Consider the following 13,720-nt stretch of genomic DNA (forward strand, 5'->3'; position numbering starts at 1 on the left):
CTGGGTCACCAGGTCAAAAAAAAGGAAAAGATTTTTAACACGTAGAGGCCCCATTTATACTGATCCAGAAATTTGGTCAAATGTTACCATGATGATTAAAAGCTATTTTGAACCGGTCTTTTTGGGGGTCAAAAACTGGGTCACCGGGGTCAAATCAAAATAAAAAATTTGTTACACCTTTAGGGGCCCACATTTAGACCAATTTAATAAAATTTTGGTCAAATTTTAACCCTTTAAAAGATCTTAGCGTGTTCAAATCTAGTTGGGTGGGTCAAAAAAGGAAAAGGGGCAAATCAAAGGACAAGCTTTTTAACACTCTAAAGCCACATTTTGACTGAAATCCCATGAAACTTAGTCTTTTGTTAATCGTGAAGATCTTTAGGTCAATTTTTAAAAATCGGTTAGTGGAGTAAAAAACTAGGTGCCCCGGGTAAAATAAAAGGGAAAAGCTTTTTTAACTCTCTAGGGGCCCATTTATGACTTATTTTCTGAAACAAAGTCAGAATTTAATCTTGATGAATTTTAGGACAAGTTCAATCGGGGTCAATTTATGACCATACTTTATGAAACTATCTTGATGATCTTTATAAATGGGTCGGGTACGATACAGGGCCTTCAAAAACCGTCTTGTTTTGCGAAAATTTGTCGATGTAACATGTGTTCCCGGGAAATCAACCCTCCCTTTTTTAAAATTTTTAAAAATTATTGACGACAGATCTTTAGAGTCTCGTTATGTAGAATTTAAGCAAATAAACTTTAATCTTTGATCCCCATTGATGTAAACTAAACAAAATTAACGTTTATAAAATTTCCCTTTGTACTTTTTTACGGGTTTACATATTCGTTTAAGGACGGCCACTCCATTAGATTTTTTTTTCCGTTGGACTTTTTCAAGTGGCCCATTGCTTTTTATTGTTACCTGTCCTTTGTTTTCTTATACTAATCGCTATGTATTTTTTCATATCAGTCAGCCCCTCAGAAATTTCATTGTCTGCTCAAGTTATCATTTAAAGGGGTCGAATTCTTGGAACGTGGATTTTTTTTTTTTTTGTTTTTTTTGTTTTGTGGAAAACCCGCACATTACCAGTACGCCTTTCAATTAAATACCCGGGCATAAAATTATGTTGGGGTTTACCGCTCCTCCCCTCCTTTTTTCTTTTTTTCCAAAAAATAAATTACATTAGTACAAATATTTTTGGAAAATTGTACATAGCACATCCTCCGCGATCCTAAAAGAAAGTGTGTATGATAAAGTTTTTTAGCCGTTTTGCTTTTTGTAAAATTTTAATTTATTAGCCCAATCGTTATATCATCTTCCCTTTTGCAGCTGGGCATGAACAATTTTTTCAAAAATATTGAAGCACCACCATAACTGCCTTTAAAATCCAGAAACCACCGAACGACATCATAAAAAGGGGGAAACAAAAGTTTCAACTCAAAGGAAAATTGCCACACCTAAAACTTGTGAAACATTTGAGGAAATATACCTGCCGGAAACTATTTAGAGGGAAAAATAGCAACAAAAAATCCTTCAGCGTATGTTTAGAAATAAAAGCTATTTTCAGTTGTGAAATATTGACCAAGACGCGGGAAAATTTTGGGTTTTTTTGTTAAAAACACAGAAAAATTGACTTCTGGAAAATTTCACTACGTTACAATGTGAAATTAGAAAATGAGCCACCCATGAAAAAACCAACAAGGGCTTTGCGACCAAAAGGCCAGACAATCTGCCATACGCGAAACTGGTCGGGACCGCTGTTCCTAACGGTTTTCTCTAATTGCAAAATGCTTTGAAAGCAAATAGCATGGACCCTGACCAGACTGCGGGGATGCGCGCTGGTCTGGATCCATGCGGTCGCAACCACTATGGGGTTTTCTCAAAGCGCGGCTCTAAAAATTTTATCAATTTGATGAACCCATTTGAAAATTGCAAAATTACGTATTTTTCGTATCGTTTTTCCTTCTTTCCCGGGTTTATACGGAAAGTCTTGGGGTTTTGAGCAAAATTTTCTTCAAGAATGGAAAAAGGGCCTTCGTTTAACAAAAAATTTTACCAGTGCCATTTCGACCCCTCCTTAAATTGTGTGATACTGTAGCATAAAAGGTCAAAAAAATCAGCTGCTAATAAAACATGAACAGAAAACAATAAAGTTTAACGCAAATTTAAAATTTTACAGTGAAACTCCAGAAAAGAAAATTTCTATCCCAAAAGTGATTTTTTAAAAGACGAATAATATTATTCTTAAGGTTCCAATCAACAAATAGGAAAATTTTTCGATCCCTGGAAACCCCCTGTTTATTAGGAATTTTTTGGAAAGTTGTTTTTGCTGAAAGAAAAAAGTAAACAATATTTATAATCTATACCGTAATTACTTTTTGCACAGGAAGTTAGGTACAGACACCTCCAGTTCCTTTGTCCTTCACAACTGAGGCCGGGGGTTACGGAATCAACTCCTGTCGGAAAAAGGAGGGAAAAAGCTTTGTGATATGTTGAGGGGGAAAGTCACTATGGAATATGATTTTCTGTTTGGAAATCGAGTACGTTTTTACTTTTTTTCCGAATCCCTTCTGCTTTTAGACATAGCAAATCATTTACTTTAAATATCTAAAAATTTCGAAAATATTTATCAAGGGGTTTCTTCTATGGAGCGATTTTTTTATACATTTTTGTACAAACTTGGGCTTTTTTTACAGTTTCATGTAATTATGACTAGGACATTAATTAACCTCTTTCTTTAGCGTACAAAAATTTTTTCTTTGGGTTTTACGTTCTTTCACGCTACAAAAGCCATGAGGATTAAAGTGTTTCAAGTTTAAATGTTTAAAAAAAGAGGGAGGCAAGGCAGCAACCAATTTTGTAACCATCGGCCATCCCAAGGCGTTTTACAGATTCGTTATTTACTAAAGAGTCCATTCTCTTTAAAGTTTTTTTTTTAACAAAAATAACATATTGAATCTTCCCGATATTTTTGTCCTTATGACAGCTTAAAAAAAAAAAGATCCAGAAATATATCCATAATATTGGAAATTTTAAATCAGGCAAGAACACATTTTTGTTTAAAGAACAGTGCTTCCAATCTTTTACTTTCAATTTTCAGAATATGACATCGAAGTACACCCGGGAAAAAAATTTACGCAATGCAAACCCCTATTTACGACACCCTTACAACTTGATGTTTCTTTCCCCCGGAATGTCATTTGGGAAGTCTGCCATAATTCTCTGCGCATAAAATAAAAACAAATCACACATGGAAACCGTATCCCGGGAATGTTCTCCAGTTTCCTCGTATTTTGTACAGACTTTCACACTAGAAGCCGTACAGAAAGTTTTAAATTTAAAAATTGAACAAACGTTAACGCGAAAAGTGGAAAGAAATCTGAGCTTTGCATTCCAAATACTTTAAAAAGGATCAATTGAAGAAACTAAGCTATAGATACAAAAAATTTTTTTGCTTCAGGAGTTTAAAACCCAAACCTTCCCTTTAGACTTTTGAATAATAAACTTTAGGGGGGCATTTCATTAAATTTAAAGAAAGTACATAACCAAGGGGCTATTGAAAAATATGCCGACTTTTGTAACGAAAACACTGCTTGACTCCAGGGCGCAGTATATTCCCAAAAGAACGATAATATTTCTCATCAAAGCTTAACACGAAACAGATTTTTATATAACATTTTTCTCATGATAATTACATAAAGATATACTAGTAATTTTTTTTTATTTATTATTAGCGTGTTTAAAAAATTGAAAATGCTGCCCATCAGAATGTTTCAACACAACAAAACAAACAACATACTTCACAAATAAGCCAGAAAAATTTGCAAGAAACGTATCAAAACTATTCGGGTTGATTTTCCCTTTTTATTAATTAGTTAGAAATGTTTCTGTAACCCAAAAAATATTGTTATGTAAGGTTAAGAAACGAAATGTTATGTCTAACACAGTGAAATGTAAGAAAATTAATAAAGCCAGGAAATTTTTAAAAACTCAAAAAAGCTATGCTTTAAAAGATAATAAATTGCAAATATATAAAGTAAACCTTTAACATTTAATACAAAACTCTAAACTTTTAACAATATACACTTATAATGTGCAACATTAAAACGAATTTTTTTTTTCGACCGCGAAATAGCATTGCATACGGAATAATTACATATAGACGTGTAAGGGAGGAAACACTGAAAACGGCAACATTACATGATTCGATAAGAACACAATTAACCAGGCATCGCCTTTCGGAAACTCTGGGGTTTTGACTTAGTCAAATAACTCTATTACGCTGGAAAACGTTTTAAAGGGTGAAAATGTACAAGAAATACTTTACTTCAAATGGGTCCTTTACAATTTAAAAACATTGAAAATAAGCTGAGAAAAAAGTTGAAGTAGATTAAAATTTCATAGCGAAAAAAGCTTCTGATTTTTTTTGTATGTAAATTTTTGTTTTAAAGAAAAAACAAGAGAACCAAAATAGCTTCTTCATTTTTTTAAAAATGATTTTGTTAATGTTTTTAAAAACCCGTTACGGGTTTCTAAGTTTTTTGTTTTAGTCTTTTACGACAAGTTTTCCTAATATAAAAATACCTACCCATCCAACTCTTGCATATTCATAAATTACAATGTAAACTGATTATCCACAACAATATAATGATCATTATCATAATTATTTACCTTTTTTCTTTAACCTATTTTCCAAAAAGCTGCAGTAACCAGTTTCCAGTACCAAATTGCATTTAAAAAACCTACTGGGATGTAAAGAAAAAATCTAACTAACAACGCATTTTGTAATAAAGCAGAAAACTCAGATAAAATTAAAAAAACGTCATTATTTTTGCTCTATATATAAATTAAAAAATTTTTATTTAAAAATTTTACCATATTTAAACGCAAATATTCCAAAGTCAAATAACATTATCAACAAACATTATTAGAAAAGCTCTTCCTTATTGACAAAAACATTTCGCCAGGGGATACATACTTTTCCCGCGGGGACTTTTCTTCTAAATAGGGTGAAAATTTAACACTATGGGAAAGCATAGGCTGTTTTTAGGGGGAAATTCATCTTTGAAATAACTATTTGAAGGGGAAAATTTGGAAATACAGCTGCATTTACAATAAGAAACGCACGGCACCTCTTCTTTAACCCTTTATAAGACATTTTGCAGGATTTAAATATGACAAATTTTAGGCCTGTAACTTTTGAATTTAATTTAAAAAAGATTTTTTCAATTTTCGCAAGAAGACAGGTTTTTTTGTACAGAAAATGCAAAACTGCTTATCCGTGATTTTTTCTGATAACAATTTTGAAAGACAAAAGTGAAAACAATAACATTTTTCTTTGAATAATCCTTTTCCCTTTAAATTTTCTTTCAGGTTATACATTCACAGACATAAAATAACATTAGTCCCATCAAAATACCGACATTTTACCATCGTACCATCGCACAATCGCGATTTCACATCGTTTATCGCGTTTTCCCATCGACCACGTTTTTTTCCCTCGGCTATCGCACCACCGTTTTTCATCACTTTCCATCGTGCATCGCGTTTTTGGATTAATAAAAATTACGATTTTCCCCAAAAGGAAACCCCCAACTTGACATTGTATTTTTTGTAAACTTACATGTGCTACCTACAGTGGATAGGGAAAAGAATTTCAAGCGCAAAAGTGTATACAAGGTTTTAAAATATCTTTTATAATTTTTTTCTTTTTTAACATTACTTTTTTTGTAAAATGTTCAAAAAATTTTAAACCAGGGATGAAACTGTACTGTACTTAAAGGGTCGAAAGACAGATGTGTCAAAAGTACTTTTGATTACCTGCAAAAAAAAATATTTTAAAAATGCAAAAAACAGCATTTTTTTTCTTTAAAAAAAATTAGTACTGATACGTACAAAACGAAAAATATAAAAGTTTTATCCCTTTTTATAGTTACACTTTTTTACGCATTTAATAAAGAATTTGCATTAATATTTATTTTGGATAACCACATTTTTTTTCCTGGATAATTTAACTAATTTCGACTAACAAAATTACACACTTTAAATAGCCAGGAAACTTGAGTGCAGATGTAAAAAACTGGCAAAGTAGTCCAACGATTTTTGTCACGTTGAGGGTTTAAAAAAAAAAGTTTGGTCACGCCAACATCTCCAGGGGGGATAAATTTTAACCACGAAAATGTTTTATGTGTCATAGGGAGGAAAAGTTTTTCAGTATCAAGCTAACAATGAATGGAGTTGGGATCACGAAAAGAAAATTAAACCCCATATGGTGTGTGTGGTGTGTGTGTGGTGTGTGCGGGGTGCGTGGTGCGGGGTTTTTGTGTTTTGGTTTTAAGTTTTTCCCAACAATTTTTTAGTCATATAAACACGGGGTCTACTTTTAGCAGTGAGCACTATGCCCAAATTTATAGTGCGCCTCACTGAATACACGCCCCAAAACTGACATGAACCCCCCCCCGTCACATTTTAAATTACACCGGCGGCCAGTCCACACTACCCCTTAAAGCTGTCGCCAAGCGAGGGAACTACTAGACCATATTACGTCTTTTTAGACGCGGCCGGGGATCGAACCAACGACCCCCGCACTCGAAAGCGGACGTTCTACCACTAGGCTACCGAGGGGGTTTTTTGAATGGAGAGGGTGCTATGATACAGCGTAAATAACAGGCTTACATCGAGAATTGAGCAAATATACACTTTTTTATAAGCAATTTTTTATTCAGATTAGAGGGTATTTTTTAAAAAAGCAAAGTCCTACTTTTCAACAGGGGAGGTTAAGAAAAAAAATGGGCAATAACATATATTGGTTTTAAAATTTATGGATTGACTGCGTAGTTATTTCAATAAGTTGTTACCAAGTCCTTTTCCAATGTTGTGTTCGCTTCGTGTGGATTCCCCAGGGGTGATCCGAAAGGGTGTTGCACCCAATGGGAAAACTGCCCGGGAAAATCCAAGAGCCGAATGCATTCTTTTTTTTATATACAAAACAAAATTAAACCCATGATAATTCAGTCAAAAGAGTTTAAAACTCGTTTGAAACGGCGACTTATTGACAATAAACGTCGAGACCTATCATAATGAAATACTAAAAAAATATAAGGGTTTAATCTGCAAAACACTCATTAGATGAATTAAATTAACAAATACTGAAAACCAAAAACATCATCTGACGGAACTTCAACAAAAAAGAAACTTATATAAGTTAGCCCTAAAAACTTAGTTTAATGAATTTTTCCTGAAAACCAAAACTATTCAACCATATTTTTAATAATTGGATAATAATTGGTACAGAATCGTCATATGGCTGAAAGATGATTTTTAAACTTCAAGTAAACAATTAAATAAAATTTGTCCCCACAAAAACATCAAGGCCTAAATACGACGGGGCCTTTTTTTTCATAAAATTTTTAGAATGTGACTTTTTTTTTTAAACTACAGGGAAAAATGAAATTATATTGAAAAATCCCGTAAATGATTTTATATTTTTGCGGGGGAAAAACATGAAATAAAACAATTTTTTTTAAAAACAGGAATGTATGGTAATTCTAAAAAACCACGTGGGATTTTCCGCATTTCAATGAAAAAACAGCCAAATATCCACTAAGAACTCTAAATGTTTTAAAGGAAAAAGGCGAATTGCGCGCCTATGAGACCCTCACGTTTTTTTCCGCAAGTGACAGCAGTATTTTTAATAGCAGGCAACAAAAGGGTTAAGAAAAACGTCCCCCATAACTATTATTTTTTTTTACAAACTTTATGTCAGGAGACGGGGGCCCTTCCATTCTGACGTTTTTCCCATACCTCAGATAAAATTTTTTAAAACCCTCCGACCGAAGGAGCTAGGAAGTCGATTCAAGAATCATTTTTTTCTCACAAATATTATTCCGTCAAAAACATGTGAATAAAATGCCAATTTAAAAACACCTATTTCTTTTATTCAGAATTTTACACATTTTGTTTTAAAAGCTAACGTTATTTTGAAAGTGAAACCACGCCTAAAAGAACAGGAAAAAGTAAACAAGACAGCTTTATGAACCTCAGCAAAAAAGGAAGTCTAGGGGCAGTCTTTTGAATTAAATCCACAAAAACAAAAAACCTGAAAAAAGAAGGGGACCTAAATAAAACATACGGAAATTTTTGACTGGAATTTTGGGGGCAAGGGGTTGAAAAATTTTGCACTTTTGATTCCGTATTTTTTTAAGAATATATAAAAATCCCCCAAACAAACATTTTAAAGCGAAATTTAAAAAAAAAAAAAATGAAAAATTTGTGTTTGATTTTACCAACTAATAATTTTTTTCTTAATAATAAATAAAATATATTCTGACCGTGACATAAATAATTCCAAGATTTACAAAAATGCAGTTTTAAATGTCTGGGCATCAACTTTTTTGGGCAAATTCTTAGAAAAACACACGCAAACCTATATTTATACTTACCAAATTAAAAACGATAATATTAATTAAAAACTAATATATCATTAAAATCACATGAAGATGTTTTCTGTATGCAAAAATGTCATCAAAATGTGCTTCCCATAGACTTCCATTTAAAAACATGATTTTAAAGCCTTATTTTTTTCCACAAAATCTAGCAAAAAATTAACATAGACCCTACCTTTTTTGGGTGAATTCCTTATATTTTTTGAGTTTTAAAAAAAAGCATTTTAATCAAATTCTTCATTAGAAAAAAATTTTGTCGAACATGCAAAATAAGCTTAAAAGTATTTTCCAAAAATACTCACTTTTAAACAAATGACGACAGTTTAATCTAAGGACGTACCACGTGACAAAGGGGGTCAATTTTAATGAAACAAAAACAACATCTTTTCACAAACCCTTAGTACGAAATTTTGATTTTTCACAAACACAGTGCAAACAAATCACTATTACTTTTACATCTTTGGGAAATGATAGGACTGACTATTTTGTTATTTTTTTTCACATTTCTCAAATTTTAGCCCCATAGTAATGAAATTTTAATCATTTTCGCGTTCAATTTTCGCGTGCGTCTAAAGACAGCCCTTGTTTCCAAAAATACCATATTTTGCAAACAAATGAAACAGCATTTTTCTTTTTTAAAATTTAAAAACCCTTCAAAATCACTGTAAAAAAAAGCAAATAAAAATTTGTAAAAACAGCTAAAGTACAATTTACCCTTATTCGACTTCGATGGCAAAATTGTTTCAATCAATGGGGAAAAAAAATCATAGAATAAATTTTTTGACCCGAGCGTCCCAAAATACAATTTTCCCCCAGGGTTGCCGATTTTCGTAAAACAACGAAAACAGGACAAAAATTTTAAAAACGCGAAAAAACAATGGCTGATTGGCCGTAAAGATTTTTTTTAAAAACGGAATAAATTTGAAATTTACAAAATTTTGCTTTTCTCTGCCCGTTCTACAAAAAAACATTTTTTTTATCAAACAGCCTGTTGTTCAAAAACATAAAGGCGTTTACAAAAATGCAAACGGGGTGCTAACGTTCTTGTTTTTTTAAAAGATAAAAAATCAATATTTTTAGGGTTTGATATCAGAACCGGCCACTCCTTAACTCGTTAAGAGTAGCACTGGTTTTACATGTTTTGGGGAGAGCTAATGGTTCATACTCAGTGATAATGTGTGCGAGAGGGGGAAAAAAAAAAGTTTTGGGCCCTAATTCTAGAAGGTGCGTGACTCAAAAAACAATGGAATAATGGATTTTTATGTAAAAAAAACAGGGGGTTATGTTTCTCCTTTTTTAACGTTTGCCTATAAAGTGTTACATTTTTTTGATCTTTATCAAAGTCATAGTTGATTAGAACAAAACTGGCTGCAGCCATTCGACTTTTTTAATTTCATGGTTTGATTGTCAAACATTGAGCATTATTCTTACTATGGGTGAACGTAGTTTTAATGGGGTTTCTTAAAAATTTTTTCTTCATTTTGTTTGAACATTTTCCTTTTCATGTTTTCAGGGGATTCACTGACGTTCGCCTGAATTTTTAGCATTTTTTAATTTTTTAAATTTATGATATTAGCTTAAAAGGGGAAAAAAAAACCCCTCTTTTTTTGTTGGTTCGGTGAAAAAGGGGGGTGGGGTTTTTTTTTTGTTTTTTTGGGGCCCCGGAAGTTACTCATCAGATAGGGAAATAAAAAAAGTATAAAAAGCAAAAGAACACCGCGCCCCTTTTTTTTAACATCACGTTTTGAAAAGAAAGGCCTAAACGCCCTTTTACCCTGCCCAAAGTTATACTAATTTGGGTTTTTGGTTTGTTTATTTTTAAAAGGGAAAATTTAAAACCAATGACCTTTATTGTCTATACCTAAAAAAAAATTTTAACCAAACGGATTGGGTTTTCTTTTAAACAAAGTTTTTTTAAAACCATTGTTTTTTGGTGTTATTTAGGAAAATTAAACCCAAAAAATAACTGAAAATTTACAAATTTTTCCAACGGGGGAATGTTTTTAAAGGAATTTGCAAATTTTTAGTATTTACTTTTAAAACAAATTTACTTGAACCAATCCGCCCATAATTGCAAATAAATAAAAGTTGTAACTGCTGGTTTTTTCTACCCTTTTTGAAGTAAGGGAAAAGCCAACCCAGCTGTGGAAAAAACTGCTATCCAAGTGAAGACTTTAAATTTTAGTGCCATTTTATAAAGAAGACATTTAAGCCATTGGCGGGCAAAAGGGGGATAAGCTTTACTTTTACTTTCCGTTGCTAGTTTTGACATTCCTTTTGTGAATTGGCTTTTTTTTATGAAAGCAATGAAGGGCTCATAGGAAACAAAAATAATCAATCATATCATATGGGCGATATTTCCCGAGTACATTTCATAACCCCCATGAACAACTCGATAAACCCAATCCTGTTACGTTTTTTTGGGGACTTCTATGCTGCCAAAGGATAAAAAAAAGAAGAGTACAAATGTTCGATCGCTTTTATTTTGCTGGTTTGGGGTCTATTTTTCAAACGATTTTTTATGGGTGTGTTTTTCTTTAAAAATATTAGACGCGCCGATTCTTCTATCGTACATAAAAACATTTATTTAAATTCTGTCAAAAATTTTTTTATCAACTGTCAACAAAAACTTCCTTTTAAATCCTCTAAGTCATTTAAATTTTTCACGCACGCCCCCACTTTTCAGTAATTTCAAAAGGTTTCATTTTAGATTTACCTTTTGATGAGACTATTTTTAAGTATTTATTCATTAAATTCTCTTTAAAACGGGATTTAAAGTCACAAAATCATTTTTAACTAATTTCAAATATTCCAACCTTTCTAAATTTTGTAAAATTCTTTTCCCATTATCTAAATTTTCGAAAAATTTCATAATTTATGTTTTTCCGATTGTTAGTTGTCAGGCTAATACTTAAATTCAGAGACTGAATTGGGTTATCTGATCAACTTGGTGAGCGAAGCAGCTGCATCATATATATGCTAAGCAAAAGACCTTTCTTCTAAAATGTAAAAGCTCACTTGAACAAAACGTGATTGGGCTGAGGTGTTGTGACCTACTACCCATCATCGTTCGAATATGTCCGTCCGCTTGTACAAACGATATCTCATTTAAAAACCCTTTCATGGAGGTTTAAACTTTTTTTTAGGGATTTTCTTTTGTACTTTCCAAAAGTGTTTAAGGGATGGGCTTTAAACAAAAAGTTTTTCAGACATTGGGATATCGCACACCCATTTGAGCTTTTAAAACTACTTTTTTACATAAACGTTCATGACGCTCAAAAGAATTCAATACACCTGATGATAAACTCCCCACGAAAAACGTTAACAACCATTAAAAAATTGCGTACAATTTTGATGACTTTGGGAATTTTCCATAATTTCCAAACCACAAAAAAGACAAATTCTATATAGGATATCACAAACCCGACAGAACTGGATTTTTTAAACCTAGAATAAAACCCATTACCTATTTCAGTAACTAAGGCACGATTCTTGTTCAGATTTAAAAGCCATTATATTTGCACCATGTTTTATATAAAATACAGATGGGCCTTTCACCAATGAATTTTTTCATTTAAAAAAGACGTAGGGCAAACCCTTTTTAGCCCGATTTAGCTACTAACATACTCGTACAAAAAAACTTTCCAAAAGGTTCCTTCTAGTAGCGCATATAAAATATTCTTTTAAGGGATAATGTTTTTTTGCATAATTTTACAAAAGTTTAAAAATGCAAAAAAAAAAAATATGTTTTGTCATTTTTGGGGCAAACTTAATTAGTCTATTTTAAAAACTAATCTAAGTATTAACAGTTTTAACATAACTCAAAGCTTTTTTTTTTTTTTTTTAATATAACAAGTGCATACAATATGCTATTGACATTTGTCCCTTGCAGTCTTATTCACTTCCGATAATTTCCCAAATCAGGAAATTAAGTGAAGCAAAAGAAATGACTTCAAAACTGAAACGTTTTAAACAAACAATCACGTGGGCCCGGGACAATTTTTTTTACTTTTAATTCTTTTTTTGGGGGGGGTCTATTTTTTAAAGATGCATATTCATTTCATTAATCCGATTATTTCTAAAATAAAACAAAAGAGGGGTTTTTAGATTTCAACTTTATTCTTTTGTCTTCTTGTTCTGTTTTTTTACGTATTTTATTTCACTATTTAAAAAACTGAAATAAAGATTTATTGCGTAAACCATATTGGCTAGGCATCTTAATGAAATGCATGAGTCCAAGATGGCAGCGCCCTACGGGAAATCGGATTCCTTTGACGATACCCTTGTATCCATACATGCTCACAATGTGACATGTTTTACCAAAGTGTTCCCTTTTCTGAAAGGAACAATAAACAAACCCCTACAGCCTCCATCTACTGTTTTCATCAAACCATAGGCACACTCTTTTAAGCCCCGATTTTCTACATACATACGTCATTAGCACACTCTATTCAGCCCAATTTATCTACCGTTTTCAAACATACATTCAGCCAGATTCACTACTATTACATAAACGTAAGGCACACCATTTAAACCAGACATCTATCATTTCATTAGACATATATGAAAGACAACACGTTAATTTCCCCTTTTGTTCGAAGGCAAGATGGACCCCTAGAGACTAGGGGGTATACGTAGTGGTCAATAAACAGGGTGTTCGATAGAATTTCTTTTTGTCCTCTAGCCGAATCCACGGGGGGACGAAAAAACCAAAAACCACCGTATAGGGTTTTTTCAATACCTACACAACGGGGATAAATTTCATGTTAGACTAATGTAAACATAAAATTTGCCCTTTGAAAACACGCAATCATTTCCACGTATAAAAAGGTTTTGGGAGAACTCGACAAGAAAGATGAAAACGGCTTACATCAAAACCGCTCAAAATTGGTTTTCTTTTTAAGCAGCTGATGGCGAACTTTTTTACGCTTATGGACCTTCTTTTGTGTCAAATGCACAGTTCGGGGGTGGGAAAAAAAAATTTGAGCTGGGTAAATCCATCAAAAAAGGGCCGAAAACAGGTAGCCAAAACTCCATCTCGAAAAAACATCGTTTCCAAATAAAGGAAATCATTGAAGGAGATGCCAGATTTTCAGTTCGTGATATTGCAAAAAGGGGAGGCATACACTTTTTCAACGGTTTACCTTAATTTTGAAGAAGCATTTGAAAGTCAAAAGATTCTGCTAGATGGGGCCCATCTGTTACTGAGAAAAAAAGAGGCAACGGGTTTTAAAAAGGCCGGGCCCAAAAAACCTTCAAATGTTTCCAAAATAACAAA

Source organism: Mercenaria mercenaria, chromosome 16 (assembly GCF_021730395.1).
Source record: "Mercenaria mercenaria strain notata chromosome 16, MADL_Memer_1, whole genome shotgun sequence".
Taxonomy (NCBI): domain Eukaryota; kingdom Metazoa; phylum Mollusca; class Bivalvia; order Venerida; family Veneridae; genus Mercenaria; species Mercenaria mercenaria.